This window comes from Phalacrocorax aristotelis, chromosome 6 (assembly GCF_949628215.1).
Source record: "Phalacrocorax aristotelis chromosome 6, bGulAri2.1, whole genome shotgun sequence".
Taxonomy (NCBI): domain Eukaryota; kingdom Metazoa; phylum Chordata; class Aves; order Suliformes; family Phalacrocoracidae; genus Phalacrocorax; species Phalacrocorax aristotelis.
Window position 1 is genome coordinate 58,356,933 of NC_134281.1, and position 14,736 is coordinate 58,371,668.

The 14,736-nt window shown below is 39.0% G+C and overlaps 1 protein-coding gene across 3 annotated transcripts in view; it reads right to left on the reverse strand.

The window, feature by feature from the left end:
• BCAR3 (BCAR3 adaptor protein, NSP family member) overlaps positions 1-14,736 on the reverse strand; it is a 110,206-nt gene that overhangs the window by 21,581 nt on the left and 73,889 nt on the right. The gene's annotated exons all lie outside the window — the stretch shown is intronic.

The window sequence follows — 14,736 nt, forward strand, 5'->3', positions numbered from 1 at the left end:
TAAGAGACTTCCATAAGTGTGGCTCAAAATGTTTTATAAAGGCTTTTTCTTTGCATATAGTGCAAGATATCCCTGCCCATGGCAGGGTTGGAGTAGATGATCTTTAAAGGTTCCTTCCAACCCAAATCATTCTATGATCATATGATTTTGTGTACTTTGTAATTTAAAAAGTTCTAAAATGTAAGGACAAGTCCAAAATTGTCTGAAGCATTTAAAAAAATTGAGCTCCTCAGCACAATTGCCTATGTTTTCAGTAAGCAGGTGAAAAGGTCAGGGAACAAAGCAGTCTCCTCAGTTAAATTCTGAAAGCTTGGAACTTCACTAAAATTCTCTTCAGCAAGTCCCAGACCAGGGCTTTTTTAACTTTGTGCCTAAACAAAAAGACAGTCAGCTTCAGGCTCATAAAACTGAAGGTTGTTCAAGCTTTTCTCTGAGACAACAGTGAATTCTGAAGTTGTTCTTTAGAACAGAAATATACACTACCCAACCATCATATAAAAACAAACACTTCTGAAACAAAACCTAAAAGCCTTACTGACGAGCACACTGTGTATTTACTGTTATTGAAAAAGGGCACCTACCTTGACTCTGATAATAGACTTACGATGATAAAAGCAGCAAAGTGCTGCAATCAGCATTTGAAAAACATTATAATCCTTCGGCATTTTCAGTTCCGTTGTTGGTGGTTCCTCAAGACTGAAGATAAACAGTCACTATTAGCAGTTTTCAGAGGTTTAGCAAGCTCTTGAGTATCACCACTGCCTGCCGGAGCTGCTACAACCCCTACTCACATATCAGTCTGGGACACTTTCCACAGCTGAAGCTGATACTATCAATTCAGTGGCTGCTGGCATGCTTGCTTCCAACATGCCATACAGAGAGTGCCAGAATCCTCATGTGATCTGTTTCACTCACCAGTGAAATTCTAGCTCCTCTATCTTGGTATCCCCCCTGGTTCAGAGATGTATTTAAGCCACCAGCTCAAAGCAAACTTCTCTTCTTGATGAGACACAAGACCTGACTGTTTCCCTCTGCTGATAAAGGCTTAATTGGTTGCTCCAGCTCAGTCATGCAACATCTCTATCTGCATCATCAATAATATACACAGAACATATAAAAGAAAATAATGAAGAGGAAAAGCAGTTGATTACTGTTTGATGACTGTTACTCCTCATACTCAAATAAGAATTATATCCTTAGAGCTCAGGTAACCAAGGAAAATGATAAATCTGTTTATTTTTAATTAGGAAGCTCCTGGCAAGCAGTCCATGGAAAAAATAGCAAGAAACCAACACTGTCAGCATAGTCAGTATTAGTGGTGCAACCAAGGTACCTTTAATATTCAAAGCTATCAGTGGACAGCTTTAGCTTGGTCATAGTCCCATGGGATTGTGCAAACGACTAGAGGAAGACCGAACTGACTTCAAGAACACCTCTGATTTGGCAAAGTAAAAATAAACAGCAGCGGTTTTATTTATGCTGTGATTGTGTTCTCCTAGCCAGCATAGTCCATAGCTTTCTGACCAGTAAACCACTCATCAGCAAAGAATCTGTCCTACATACCTCAAGGCCCTCTCAAGAACGATAGCAAAAAAAGGCAAATGACTTGGCTGATTATAATAGCTGTTAAGAGACAAGACCTCACCTCCATAGCAGACCGGTTAACAGACTCAGTGAAAGGAAGCAAAATGCCCTGGATTGAGGGGTACAAGAAAGCCTGTAACACTTCAGAGAGAAACTTTGAAGAGATCAGTCATTTGCGGTTTGGACGGTACCAAAAAGTCCAGGAGTCACAGATATTTCAGATCTCAGATTAGGAATAAATTAGTTGCAAGGAGTGGTTAAAAGGAAGAGTTACTTGTCTTTTTCATCAGCAACAAATATATTCCATAATTAGGAGGGCACATATATTAAATGCTTATTGATGCCCTCAGGTATTACTTGCAAGGCAATACTTCTCACCTAATAATAGAGTACTTCCTTCCCACATTGACTGAACAATGTGAAGTGCCCTCAGCGCCTGCATCAAGCAATGGGACTTGGCACATAAACCAAGCAGCAGCACTGAGCAAAGAAACGACATAAAATATGCAGTGCTTTTCAAGGCAAGTGGGACGGAGAGCCTAGCCAAAAGAAAAGGAAACCTCGGTCTTGATAACAAGGAAAAGGAAGGGTGATTCTCACCTGTTAGACCATCTGAGGTTTGCAGGTACCTAGCTCCAAGTTAAGGACTAAAACCAGAATGTTCATAAAGCTAGTCAGACTGCTGGGCCATGTGTAGGAGATGTTACGCCTGTGACTCTTGAGAAAAAGAAAACTGTAGGAATAATCACTTTTCAGACCATTAAATGGACTGAAAAGTGATTACCCTGGCAAAAAAAAAAAGGATGAAAGACTGGCTCAGAAAAGGAGCTGAAAATAATGACTTTGAAGATGAAGCCCTGCTCTAGCTGGGGACCGGAAATGCCTCTCCAAGTAGTTTATGACAAACTCAGACAATGAATGAGTAGGTGAAATACTAAGAATGTGAAAGTATCCTCCTTTTCTCTCTGCTCTACACTGCAGCTTATTTTAATTTGTTTTTCCACTTTGAGGAAATCCATTGGATTACTTTAGCAGGTAGCCAGAGAAGATGCAAAGATACCCTGCAGGACTCCAAACACAAAAGCTTCAAACTATGACTTCTTGTCTGGAGTTTTTTTGTACTGTGGGAGGACAACTCATCAAGGACTGCATTTCTGAAGAACCTTCATCAAGAAGTTCTTATAGTAACATCCTAATCCAATTTACAGAAGGGAAATGAAATTCAAGAATGCATCGGTCAAGGCATTTCTGCTTTGTAATGGTGACAAAAAGTATTAGAATCACTGCACCATACACTAAGGTTTCATGTAGAATACCATGAACAGAAACTATCAAGACAAGTAACTCAAAACTACAGCAGGTGATGAGAAGGGCTATTAGGACAACTGTCTATTTTGGCAGCAGAAACCAACTGGTTTAGCAATATGAAATAAGGTGGGCCACTTCTGCTCTGAAAAGTGTTAGAAGTAAGTTCCAAAAAGGAGAGGACTTCTTTATGTGGATAGGGAAAAAAAAGGACAAGAAGTATTACGACCTAGCAATAAGTAAACCTACGTTGGAATTTAGACAAAGGTCCTCAATCGTCCCCAAGAATAAAACCCCCCAGATTTCAAAAAAAATCGAGGGTTGGAGTGCCATTTCTAATACAGTTCAACACAAAGCACTTCATAAAAAGCAAAAACCAACACTCAAGTCCTCGTAGTAGCATGATACAGTACTTGTGACAACAGAGAGAATGCAGTATCCTTTATATAATCATGTTTTCCTACTTTGTCAAGTTCTAGATTGCAAATCCAGCCATTATTGTAGTTCACTAGCTAACACACGCATATCTCCCCAGGCCTCGATAACTTTATGTGTACATTCAAATCTTATAGAAAGTCCTATTGGTTTTGCATCATCTTCTATGACTCATTTACCCAGGGATACTTACCAGTATAGTACTATTGATCTAGTTCGAATGATATAGTTCTCAATATGGCTCCTTCCCCCCAAACAAGTAGTAAAAACACAAGGGAGGCAAAGAATGAAGTTTTTTGTATATGAATTGTCTTCCCAAACCTTTTCAACAGGACCTAGATTCCCCGCCATGTCTTTTCCCTACTGAGAGCAAAACGACATAATGGGTATATCTTCAACAGATTCCCTGGATTGCAGGCACAATCTCCCCCCTTCCATGGGAATAGAACAGCTCAATCTGGAAACTAAATTTGGCCTCATACGTATTCAATGTGGGCGTGTCTATTTTTCATTTGAAAGGCTTGTTACTAAGCAGCAGTGAAAAAAAGTTAAGTGTTACATCCACAGCTCAACATGAACAGCAGGGCATAAATTACAAATGGTAATTACCAGTTCCTTCCTTCCTTTCTGTAATGGAGCAAGTAAAGAATCAAAAATTATGTATGCTGTGAGAATGCCAGAAATAATGAACCTTAAAAAATAATACTGTACCATTTCATACAGCAGCTGCTGACACTTTTTATCAACAGTATAACTGGCAGGGAAGAGGGTGCTTTATTTAGACAGTAAATCTTTTTTTAAAAAAAACAAAACTAATGGGATTTTTGTCTTTATTAAAGGTTAACATGACTTCTGCACACATAGTTCAATGAATGGATGACACACTCTTAACAGCCTGAACCAGAACCTTTGCATGACACTGTGATACAGCAGTATGAAAATTAAGACTACTGGAAGGAATCTGAAAGAGTATGTGAGAAAGCTCTGGAAGACAGTGTGATAGCTCTGGCACTGCACGTTTGCCACTGTTATTTAGTACTACATCAATAAATCGTTTAAGCGTTTAAATCAGCCTAACAATAATCAGTGAAATACATGTAATCTTTAGATTTCTCTCCACTAAATGAAAGTAAACAATCCAGGCAGAAAGCCAGCTGTAAACGACAGACAGCACAGTGTACCATACAAGGGTCAACAACATCAATCTGATTCGATACAGCACGCAGCCAATCCAGAGCATACTGCTCACTGTCGCCAGACTACTGACATCATAGGAGTACAGATACGTCCTGATTACACAGTGAATATGCACAATCGAACTACGGGTGTGGGTGCCTATGGCTATAAAACGCCACCTGTAGTGTAATGAAGTACAATACAAATAAAATTTGAAAGAAAAAGTCCAAAAGAAAACCAAAGTATTTAAATCTTCAGACTGAAACATTCTTCATTTTATACGTAAGACTCTTCTCTGTAAGTAGTTATTTGTTCTTTTTAACATAAGAAGTAGTCAGTAAACAGGGGTCAACAGCTGATAAATTGTCCATGCAGACAGCATCTTCACAATGCCAACTACCATCTAGTCTTAGCACTTCAGACCCGGCTGATAGCCTCTAACAAAGTTGGGTGGGCAATGCCTCCAAATACAGCTAGTGCCCAACTGTTCACAGCCGAACACTTCTGAAGTGCAGAGCAAGTGGAAGGAAGGGGATGAGATGACAACACTGTCAGAAAATGTTGCTTACTTTTACCTGTTCCTAACTCAACTGCCTATAGGCACATAAAGTCCCACCACCCAGCTCATGTCCTACCATTCCCGTGCCAATTCTTAACAGACCTGACTCTTTCACATTCTCTTCTAAAACCTCACTTCCTGCAGGCTGTTGCTGGTGCAGCTTCTGATCACAAATCAATAGATACAGCAGCTGGAACTGTAATTACACTTGTTTGCATTGCACAGGTGTGGTATGGGAGAGGTCAACATAATTTCTTCTTCTTCTCTATCACAGTTCTGTGAGGCAAAGTCAGAAATAAGCTGCAGCTGTACAGGAATAGTGAGAAATCAGAATTTGCATCTATTTAGTTTTCAATGCTGCTTGAATAAATCTCTTCGAAAATCTGACTCATAAAAACCCAGATTGGCAGCTACAAGAAATTAGTGCCCAACCTGCTTATGAGCTTCCTACTAGGTCCTAATTTGTACTTTAGGACATCCAAATACATTTGAAAAATCTGATCTTTTATAACTGAAACATACAAATTTTAATATCATCTGGCAATAGGCCTGGTTTTCCTACTAGCCATCTTCCTATTAAAAAGCCACCAGTAGGTTTTATAAATATATAAATATCCTACCAAAAACTAGTATACGCATTCTTGAGCTCCATCTACTGTCTGCCAACCCATGTACAAACATGAAGCAATTTTGTAATGTCACCCGTCTTTCCTTCAATTTACTCCTCGGATTGGGGGGAAAAAAAAAAGAGAGAACATATGAAAAGGCATAAATTTCCTTTTGTTCAGAATTTGTTCACAACTCGTGCCTCTTATTTTCTTCTCTTTCCTGCTGACTTAGTTTACTAGTTACTAAGGACTTAGTCACTAGTCTAACTTTAGCTTTCCTGGACAGTGTACAAGAGCTCTTTCTCATTAAGTAACCACCATTAACACAATCACTAACTTTAGATTTTTGTTTTTTAAAGCCTCCCCAGTCCTGCCAAAGTAAAGTGTTTGTTTGTCTGAGATTTAAACCAATTCAAAGATGAAAAAACTCTGTTACTTCACGGGGGTAAGTGGAGGCATTTCAAAATCAGCTGTTTATCTTAAACTCCTGAGTACCCTAAAATACTGCAGTTTTATACAAAGGGAGATTTTGAATATGTAGCGCTTGAAAATAAAGCTCACAAGTCACTTGGGCTCTGTCAGAGCTCAGTTTTTCAAAAGTCTTTAACCAGCACATATGAGTTTGAAGAGGCCTGTCCCCCTCCTACATTTTTGCACAATACGCTTTGATGATGCAAAAGCAGCAAAGCTCACTTCAGCTCATACATCTCCCTTTCCACATTTTACTAACAGAAGGATTTGAGGGCATGGAGGCAAACGACCTCTGTGTATTCTAGATAGTCAACATAACATTATACTCCCCCGTTTGTGTAGGTGCTTAGTTCCTAATAGTATCTGACACACAAAAATCTCAGACAAACCTGCTCCTTTGACAGCACATGTTCATAACTTGTGTCCCAACTGAAAGGTACTGATTCTCCTTCGACTGCCCTCTCCACAGGCCAAACTGTATCTAAACAGTCCGTCTCCAAAAAAAGGCAAGATGTACAGACATACACAATGTACCAGTTTTACTCTAATTATTATCTATAAACACAGCTCCAAGAGATTAGGAGCTTTACCTCCGTGGGCTTTGTCAGCAAGAGTACCCAAAATACTTTAATAATCTGCCTTCCACGAGCTATATACTCGCTCCCCCTTGTGGTTCATATGCCTATATACATTTAAAAATCAACTTCAGTACGGCATTCCTGTGACAGAGTTAAATATAAATATTTTCATGTCTCAGTCAGCTTTTGTTATTAGTCCATCTTCAAAATTACAAAAACGATCCAACAACATCAGTAACCATCATCTTTAAGGCCTAGTTCCTGTGGAACAATACTGAAAGCCCAAAATGAATGGAAAAATAAGTATTCCGCACAAGAGACACAGCTCAGCAACAGTTAAGAAAAGATCAACACAAAAGATGGCAGGCTGTAGTCAGATCTCTGCTGTTACTAACAGTTTAAATACCTCACATAAAAAGGAATAAAATTCTCTGTGGCACTCATACCTTTTACATACATACACACCTACTCATATAAGTATATAAAAGCCTACTGTAAGCTGTAAGCATTCCAGCTGATGCCATCACACAGAAAAAGATATATCCTTTTCTTCTCTTTGTGTCAGTTGACACAAGTATTGGCACAGAAACTGAAAATGAAAAAAACCAAACTCACTTTACAAGTAGATCAAGTTTTATGCTATTTAGTGCTTAGTTTCCACTCAAATCTTCAAGTATTTTTCATTATGCATGGGGTTGCTCTTACCAAGATAGATAAATGTTTACTACAGACGAGGTAGAAAAAATTAGTCATGGCAATATTATAATTCAGTACCTCTCTTTCTTTCTTCCGCACAGGTACCACTTTTATGGAAAATGGCATGTTCTTTTCTGGCAAATGAGGCAAAACAGCGCCTACTGCAATGCAGTGGATTGGGTCCAGGATTACATGTTGGCTTAATTCAGTGCAGGAAAGCACTGTTTGTCAGAAATGGTCAGTCACTTCAACAGTCACAGTATCTGGTAGAACATACAATAACTCTGTTTGCAATGAAAAAGGATCACAAATCAAGGTGAACCAGACAATGTCTTGAAAGTAAAAACCACCTGTTTTTTCTCCTTTTTGTGAAAAGTAAACACACATCACCATTTACTAGTATTTGCATTCACTGACACTGTCATTTTGACTTGGGGATATTATCAATGTATAATTGTCAGTATTTGACAGCCACAGACATTAATATTTTAGGCAAAAAATTGGGTAATGGGGGGGGAAGGGTAATTCATTTAAAGTTTCACAAAATCACTGGAAACAAAATAAGAATATTTCTTTGTACCTCAAAAATTCTAGCCTGTGCTTCAGATTCAGACCTCTCCAGCTTATGTTCCTCATCTGTGAATAAGGCTTGATAGTAGTTACTGATCATCTAACAAAGATTTTGAAAAGATCAACTAAATATCTACTGCCACTAGTATTACTACTGGTGCCAAAGAAATTAGTGCAAAGTAATTTTATAGGCAGTTTTCAACTCAAAGCTCAGTGCAATCTTAGTGCACGTAGCAACTTTTGATGACTCCAGATGCTATTTAAGGGTTAATGAGGAATAATACAAGAAGTAGAATACTGACATTAACAGGGTCAAATTCATGATAGGACAGACGTAAGATTAACACTTAGCAGGCTGCTAAGAGAGAATGCATGCTGCTCCAAGAATTATCAGCAGTTTAGATTTATCAAAGCACACTTAGCATTACAAAAGATGCTCCATAAGCAAAATACCCTAAACTCAATTTCAGTATCAGAAGGGAATGCAAGAGCCACTGCTAAATGACTTCACAACAAAGGCCAGAATAATCAGAAAGCCACTATCCACCTGACTGAATTCATATGAGGATTATCATATAAAAAGAAAAAAAACCCTCTCTTCACAGTATGCTTTAAAACAAAAGTAAAAAACACCAAACCAAAAAAATCAACCCACAAGCCCCCCTAGATCTTAGAGCTAATCAGGTCATTCAAGAATCAGGGGCTAGGAAAGAACAAAAAGCCCCAAACAGTAACAGGCTAAACTTGGGCATCTCTCTTCCAGGAAAACATGAACTAGGACAGCAGACTGAAAAGTGCATTGTCTTGCAGAGCTGTAGAATTATACTTCCTGCATATTTACTGCAAAGACGAGCTTAGATTTTATTCATCACTGTGTACCCAAAAGGTTACAGAACTGCTGACTCAACAATCTTTTCAGAACTAGCCTGTTGGTCAAACAAAACTCAACATGAGAAAATACTGACACTTGGGTGTGAGCTTCCATCACTAATTACGGATAGCTGTATTCTATCAAACAAAACAAGTTTTCATTAGCTCCAAATAAATAGGGCAAGATTCTTGTAATTATTTTAGGGGAATTAACTACTTGAGAGCTGCTGAATTTCAACTACATATGTAACTCCTTCAGTCTTTCTTTGCAATTTTCCTGAGCTGCTGAAAGCTTTTAGGAATAATTATCAAAGATACTTAAGGAAATAGTTGCCCCTTCTTTTTAAAGAAAGGGCACATGTTGTAAGAAATAAGCCTGGTATAAGGCTGAGGAAAAAATTCTACGCCTCGAAACTTGACTACTAACAAAACAGGATTTTAAAGTACAAGACAAGGTGATTTGTCCAACTTATTGCAACAGCCATAACTTATCCCACTAGAAAATTAAATCAAGGTAACAAAAAGAAGACAGATGGACAAAAAAACCCAAACAAACCCACAAACAAACAAAGAAACAAAAAAAAACCCCAAAATCAAAAAACTCACCTAAATCACCTATATGTGCAAAAATTATTATTTATACCACATTTGAGGAAAAACTTTTCCACAGTAACAATGAAAAGACTGTTAGACTAACCTAGTTTGGGAAGTAGAACAGATTATCTTGGGAGGCTACGGAATCTCTGCTGGAGGTTTTGAACACATCAGAACATCTATTCTAACAATCTCAGTGACACCCCGACAAAGAAAGTTCCCTCCAAGACCTACTTCTGTTAACTTTACGGTGGTGGTGGTGGGAAATCTTTCCCCTCCATTCTGTGCCTCTGGAGGAAAAAAAACAATCAACTTCCAATAGTCAGGCTACAGATTTTTTATTTCTATGAAAGTTACAATGAAATTATTATGAAAAATGTGATTTTAATAGCCATGACTTGACTGAAAAAAATTATGGTTTTTTCTCCAGGAGAGGGCAGTGTATCACTAGCAACTACCCAACAAGCATCAAAACTGAGTTTTCATTGCGAGACAGATAAATACATGTATTTAACATCAAATTATCTCTAACAGGATCTTATCTTTCTGAATTATACAGCTTGTATATAAAAGTCAACTGCTGTGGAGTGATGCTGGTGAAGTTTCAGCTCCTACTAAGCAGGGAAACATGGAAAAAAGGTAAGTATCACTGACACCAATAATGACCTTTGAGTTGGATGTCAAATCCATAATGACAAAGAGAGATCAAAGTCACCTGTATGGGCATACTCCTTCCCTCATAAACAAAATACATTCCGTCTGACAATCCCACCTCCTGTGATGCTGTTTGTCCTTGCTGCAGTTGCAAAAAGGGGTGGGGAAAAAAAAATTTAAAAGCTACAGATTCAGAAATAACCTTCTGATCATTTGGTGCCTTAGTGTCAGGCTTTCCTCCAAGTTCAGATACTTAATGTATAATGCTGTCAGACAATGCTGGAACCCAACAAACTTTCTGCTCACAAGTCACAACTCGCATCCCAACAGGCAAGTCTCCACAGGAGAGTGATACGCAGCAGCTCATTAACAGGTATATGCTGTTGCTGGCAACTGTTCCAGTGGGGCAGGGATCTCTCTAATATATTTCCAGGTCTAAAAAAGGTTCCTTGCAATGAAACGTCAACATCATCAGGAAGAAGTCTTTCCCAAACTATGACTACTTGTCATGCTGACACAGATTTTTTTCTAAACTTTCCCAAACATACATACCCACATACAAACTTCTTTTTTGATAGCACCCTTACCATGTTACCTTCTTGGCACAGCCATTAGAATGATGAGAGAAACGCCCACTACTGCATAGCGATTGGCATCCACAATATTATGAATTTGTGCAATGAACTATACAAACTGTATCAATAAACCTCATCACCTGATAACAGTTCCCTAAAGTTGAATTAAACTCACAAAATACTCTCTTATCTTGCAAAGCTACAGGTGATGACCAAGACATTGGAATGTCATCAGAATTTTATTTTCAGTTGGAACTCACAAAAGCCACCATAAATGACAATAATGTCTATGTCAGTTTGCTTTCTAACAAAATCAAGGAGGAGTAAAACTAGGGAAATAATGAACAGTATGGGGCTGAGACAAACAAGAATCCTTCAGTAGAACTTCATAAGGGAATAATGTTTTTCTGCAGCTGTAACCTCCTTAGACCAGTGACAGTTTTTTCAAGTCTGAATCTAAATATAAACGTCCTTCATGACCATGCTGAGCAGACAATCAGTCATAACTTTTGTAATTTTTCCCCTAATGGATTAAAATACAACTCCAAAACCGCAGGCCATAATAATACTCATCAACTCATCACTGGTAAGTATTTCTTTAATTATTAGCATTATTTCCATGGGAAATGCTGAAAAGGTTTCCACGAAAGGAGGAGAAAAACCTGGTTTTCTTTCTTTCCACCCTGATACAGCCTTAATGACTACAGCACAGACTTCTATTAAAAGATCCTAAAGTATTTAGAGTGAATAGGAATGGGACAGAAAGCTATCTTTAGTTCACATGAATTTGATCAAAACGTCTCACAAGAAGTTCTCTGACACACTCAAAGCTGCCAGCACTTGATCCTTTCTCCCCTGCAGGAGTCTGTTCTGTGGATGTGCAGACTCAGGGTGTGGGAAGGACCTGCTGAGACTACCAATGGATCTATTATTTGGCTCATGAAACTTGTAAAAAATCTCACAGAATGTACAACGTGCTATTGTGTCTGTAAATCTCTTTCATGGCTTCGTTAGCAGCCTGACTCAAAGCAGTCTGGCCTGTTTTCTCTTCTACCATAAAAGGGTTTTTGAAAGAGCCATTTAACTGTGACCATGGTTTCAGCACCACTGTGAAGACAAAGGAAGGGTTGAAGCCATATGGACACTTCAGTACTCAGACTCCAGCACATCAGTACTTTTTTTTTTTTCTTAGAGCTTGCTTTTGCATAATTAGCTCTCTTTATATAGTGAATGAACTAATACGCCAATATTCAAAACACAGGAAACTGCCATTTGTGAGCTATAGTTTAGATTCAAGTATTAGAAATGACAGTTCATCTATACAGGGCATTCTCTTAATAAAACAAACACCTTCAGAGGATTAATTTTATAACCAGTGCTTTCTGTGTTGCATCTTGAACAGAATAAAACAGGAGGAAAAAACCTCATTTTGCCTTTCTGCTGTCCAGAGGATTTTTAAATACAAGGAATTATTTAGATAACTTTTAGTCACCAGATTCCAGCAAGGAAAGATTTGTATAAAAAGCAAATTGATATAGTCAGCTTCTAAGTTTATCATCGGTGTCTGCCCGATACAACAACGCCTGCTAGTAGTCACTGCTGCCACAATAAATGCTATGATATTCCTTTCACTGTGAATCTAGCTAGTTTAAAACTAGCTGCTTCTCTTGGAGTTGAAGGAGGTGAGGTATGCCTGAGCAGCCTGATAAAGTGAAGCAGTTATGAGGATGGCAAATATTTGATCATATTGGATCTTTCAAAACAGCGAGCTACAATTAGCATATCAGGGAGCTGCAAGAGTGGGGCTGCTCCCTGAGAGAAGGTGATCTGGGAGCACAGGGTGAGCAATGCACTCACCAACAAAGTTCGGTCCCACGGCACCAAGACACAAGCACGCCGAGCAGGGTAATGACACCAACAGGTCCTACCACAGTCCAGTGAGCCTCGGGCAAGGCAGGGTAACAGGCCAGGTCCAAGGTCCATCCCGGGCTCCCCACACAGCACTTCAGAACAGGGCTAGGGGCAGGCACACCTAAGACACAGCTCAGGCAGTGTCTGAAGGCCCCAGCCTGAGCTTAAACGGAGCTCTTAGTGGGTGTGGGTGGAGGTCCCAAGAGAGGCTGGTCAGGACACTTAAGGCCAAGTAGTGCCCTCAGGGCCCTGACACAGTACACTCTGCTTGGGACCGTAACTCTTGGGTAGGCAGCAGCCAGACTACCCTAATACGGTGCTATGTACTACTTTCAAGATAATGCAATTTTTTGTAAGGCAAATTAATCCAAAGTCTCTCCTCTCTTTACAGTCTGACCAGCAAGATGAGAGAAATAAGAATGAATATCAAGACTCTGTGCACAATTATCTTGTTCTAGTGTTAGTTTTGATGTACTCTTGATACATCATGCATGCTTAATATTCAAATTTATGTATGTTTTCAGTCAATCAATACTTCTCTGCCTAGAGACAATACTAACTACGTTTTCCTGTCCATTGGAAATATTCTGTCTCTCAGAACTTTGGTATCTGAATCAGCAAAATAGGATTCCTAAAAGTACTCGTGTTCTCCCTCTTCTCTTACTATCTCTTCTTCATTTAAAGGTATTTTTTCACCACTTAAGCAATATCTGTCATAGTCTACCCAACTGGCACCAACCCTGCTTGCTCAAACTAAATATGCACACATTATATGTCAGACTTGTGCAACTGGCAATGCTGGTACCAGTATAGTGAGCTGCTACAGAAATCTATTCTTTCAGCTTTGTAAATTGAGTAGGTCAGTGTTCTGCAGTTTATACCTGACTTAACACTGCCAACATCATTTATTCAAGGAGTTAGAAAATTTATTAACATTAATATTATAGTTACCATAAGGTAAGTTATATAAGACAATGAACACATACTTGCTGAAACTTATGCCAACAAAGGGGATTCTAAGATCCTGTTGTAATGAATTCGGGCACATTTTTTACAGTCAAACCGATCAAGAAATTCTTGATGAGAGTTCTCCTTTATTTGGCATTACTGATGATTTTTTTTGTATAAGAATACATTTCTGGAATCAGTTTTGTTAGTAATCTGGACTTTTACCGCCAAAAAATGTTGGGGGAGGCTATATTTATTAGAAAGCAATTTCTGTGTATTTTTCAAAGTTGTAGTTTAAGACTTCTTGTCGAGGATTCCTGTTATAATACCACTGAACTGGGGACCAAACTCACAGTTCAGTAAAGGTAGGGATACAGACAGGAAAAACTGAAAGAGGAAGGAGAAAAGAAGGGGATGGTAACCCTTGTATTCTCCTTCCTAAGTCTCTTTTCCCCAGGCTTTCCTCCCCGACATCAAAGTTTTAATAACTAAGCTTAGCACCACTGCTATTGACAAGAGTCCAAGACAAGCTTCTACTAGAAAAGTTGAAAAGATCAGAAACCACATTTATAATATAAAACTTGCTGCAACAAGACAAGACACACATATTGATGAATTGGCACATGAAACGTCTCCTTTCTACTTGGCCATATTATTAAAACTGTACAACATACTCTGTACAGCATAGTGCAAGATACACAGTAAATTAAATAGAGCAATTAACATGTCCACCACTTTGTTGCCGTTGGCATCCCCTCTTCTTACAGTACTCTTCAGAAGGCTCCTGGCTTTCTCCATCTCTGCTATTTTACCATATCCGAGCTTTACGCTGAGATTGAGGCCAGGGACCCTGCAACACTGAGCTAACTGTTTAGAGCGGAATTCCAGCAGCAGTCCTCAGAGTCCTTTGGCAGCCCCTTTTCCATGGACCTTCACGTTCTGCTCTTCCCCTTCTCTTCTTCCAAACCACAATTCCTACCTTCACCCCAATCCTAGGTAGACAGTCCAGCAGAGGACCTTCCTTTCAGGCAAATTAATTCTCAGCATTTTGGCAGTCCCCTCTCAACACTGCATTACACTCTCCTAGTTTACTTCTTCAATCAGCCTGAACCCTAACCTGGGCACCTCTCCATTTCCCTCAACTATGAACACCCACAGAGGGAATTCTAGCATCAGTTTCTTCCTCACCTGAACTGTAACCT